The sequence below is a fragment of the Protobothrops mucrosquamatus genome, unplaced genomic scaffold, assembly GCF_001527695.2.
Source record: "Protobothrops mucrosquamatus isolate PMUCROS unplaced genomic scaffold, P.Mucros_1.0 scaffold3950, whole genome shotgun sequence".
Taxonomy (NCBI): Eukaryota; Metazoa; Chordata; class Lepidosauria; order Squamata; family Viperidae; genus Protobothrops; species Protobothrops mucrosquamatus.
Genome location: NW_015389891.1, coordinates 108,430 through 111,210, shown reverse-complemented (window position 1 = coordinate 111,210; position 2,781 = coordinate 108,430). Strand labels below are relative to the sequence as shown.

The following is a 2,781-nucleotide window of genomic DNA, read 5'->3' as shown; positions in this document are numbered from 1 at the left end:
CAGACAAATGGCTGTCCAGTCTCTTCTTAAAAACTTCCAGTGTTGGAGCATTCACCGCTTCCGGAGGCAGGTTGTTCCACTGGTTAATTGTTCTAACTGTCAGGACGTTTCTCCTTAGTTCTAGGTTGCTTCTCTCCTTGATGAGTTTCCATCCGTTGCTTCTTGTCCTGCCTTCAGGTGCTTTGGAGAATAGCTTGACTCCCTCTTCTTTGGGGCAGCCCCTGAGATATCGGAAGACTGCTATCATGTCACTCCCAGTCTTTCTCTTTGTTAGATAGAGATACCCAATTCCTGCAACTGTTGTTCGTATGTTTTAGCCTCCAATCCCCTTATCATCTTTGTTGCTCTTCTCTGCACTTTCTAGAGTCTCAACATCTTTTTTATATCATGGCAACCAAAATGAGAACTGTCATTGGAAGAAGAGGTTTCTTCTACATTCTTGGGGGTTTTCAACCAGGCTACAAAGTCATCAATTGGGAATGACATCGTAAATCCTGCAGGGGGTTGGGCTTGATGACCTCTGAGGTCCATTCCAACTCTGTTTCTATGAATACAATTTTTATGCATTCCATGATAGGGAATTATTGTTTTCCTTGGTTATTTTTTTTTAATTGCTTGTTTCTTACAGTCTAGACTACTGGCAGATGGAGAACTAGGATAGCAATGAAATAATAATAGCAATAATAATAATTTAAAACTAATGGTTAAAACTGCAAAAAATGCAGTACAATACATCTCAAAGGGAGATGGGTGATTAAGAAATATGAACCATACATAAATCACTCATTCAATATTGTCAACCAATTTTTGGAACCAACCTAAATTTTTCACAATAGTTTACAGTGTTTTTGTACTAGATGGGTTCAAAGTAAGTCGGGGGGGGTAGTTTACAAGTGATGCACTTACAGTCCCTGGGGTCAGTAACGCGTGCCCACAACCAAATGACAGCAATTTAAGCGACGCGTGCACACAACGAAATGACAGCAATTCTTTCTCCAGTGTTTTCCTCCTACGCCGTTTGCGTAACACCGATCGGGCAGTAAAGGCCTCTTCGCCGGCCATTTGCGATGAGAGCGTTACAGAACATCTTTTTTCTCCGCCATTTGCGCATTGCTGCTGCTGCGGACGGAATCGGCGTAGCTCTGCCCCCAAAAGGGGAGGATGAAACCAGGTTCCACCTCTGCGGCCACTACGGAGTTTGCGCACAGGCGGCCTTTGGCGGCGGCCAAGAAGAGCGAAGCCGTTTCCCGGGCGCGCGCTGAGAAGGGGGCGGAGCCTGATTGGTTCTCGTTCGGCCGTGACGTGAGAGCTTCGCTCGGCCGACGAAGAGGCGTTCCTTTTCGGCTTCGGGTGGTACGTGAGGCCCCGGCTTGCGGCCTCGGCGGAAGGGTAAGGGGAAAAAACCTTCCTTGGGATGGGGAAGGGCTGGAGGTCGTTTTAACTGAGCCCCAGCCGACGCCTTGCCGTTAGAAGGGTGGCCCTCACAAATCTAAATGTTAAAAGGAAGAGGGAAAAGAAGAGTCGAGGGGGTCGTATTGCGGAAAGGATTATTCGGGGGGTCTGTTGCAGCCCCTCGGGACGGGAATCCCTCCCTCCTCAGAAGTAAGGCCCCTTTTTGCTCCCCACTCTTGCCCGCCCGGCGAGCCAACGGGTTCCTGAGCATATGCAGAGCGCCCCTCCATCCTAGACTTGCGACAGCGGGATGAGGGACCCCTGATTTTTTTTTGATTTTTTTTTTAGGGATTTGGAGTAAAAGGGGGAAAAAATCCCCAAAGATTTCGGGTTTCCAGTATATTTATTTTTAATTTGGGTAAATTGATGTATTTCTTTTTCCTGCCCTTATTAGCAGATGCGTCCCTTAATCCTTTGGCTCAGCCAGAAGAACCGCCAGTAATTTAATTTTAAAATTTGGAGCTTCAAGAGAAGGGGACCTTGAAGGGGAGACCCAGGTTCAAGTCTCTCTCTGCAAGGGTTGGACTCGATGACCTCCAAGGTCCCTTCCAACTTTATTATTATTATTATTATTATTAAGGCTGCTTTGCTGCAAAACTCTGCTTTGATCCATCCAGTAAGAGCCTTTTCAAGGGACCCGAGACTTTTCAAGGGACTTTTCAAGGGGCCATCCGTATATCTTTACAGGAAGGAATCCGTTAAAAACATCCAAAATTATAATTGCTTGGAGAAAGTCGGGGATCAAGGGAGAAAGGGAAGGAAATAGGGAGAGAGGGAGGGATGAATGGGGTCTCCTTGGTGCTGTTTGAGCTTGCTTGTTTTTTTACAGACGTTTCATGACCCAACTAGATAACATTATCCGCGCTAGAAGGGAGTGGGGATTTGTGGAGAGGAGGAGGAGGATTGTGGGGTCCTTGGTGCTGAGCTTGGTGGTTTTCTTGTAGACATTTTGTGACCCAACTAGATAACATCATCAGCGCTAGAAGGGAGTTGGGATTTGTGGAACGGAAGAGAAATAAAAGAGAAGGATGACTGTGGGGTCCTTGGTGCCCTCTGAGCTTGGGGGTTTCTTTCAGAGAAATGCATAAATCTCAATTCTTCTAAGAAGTTCTTATCTACGTGATATATCTATCTATCTAGACCCATACCAGTCGGGTTTCAGGCCGGGGCACAGCACGGAAACGGCATTGGTCGCGTTGGTCAATGATCTCTGGAGGGCCCGGGACAGAGGGTACTCCTCTGTCCTTGTTCTTTTGGACCTCTCAGCGGCTTTTGATACCGTAGACCACGGTATCATGCTGCGGCGTCTCGGTGAGTTGGGAGTCGGAG

The 2,781-nt window shown here is 47.1% G+C and overlaps 1 protein-coding gene across 3 annotated transcripts in view; it reads left to right on the top strand.

Annotated features, from left to right (window-relative positions):
* Positions 1-1,230: 1,230 nt before the first annotated feature.
* RBM17 (RNA binding motif protein 17) overlaps positions 1,231-2,781 on the top strand; it is a 15,668-nt gene continuing 14,117 nt past the window's right edge. For 2 of the 3 annotated variants that reach the window (XM_015827786.1, XM_015827784.1), the window contains exon 1: positions 1,231-1,389. The gene's annotated coding sequence lies outside the window, so the exon portion shown is untranslated. The remainder of the gene's footprint in view (positions 1,390-2,781) is intronic. The other variant, XM_015827785.2, reaches the window with a different exon arrangement.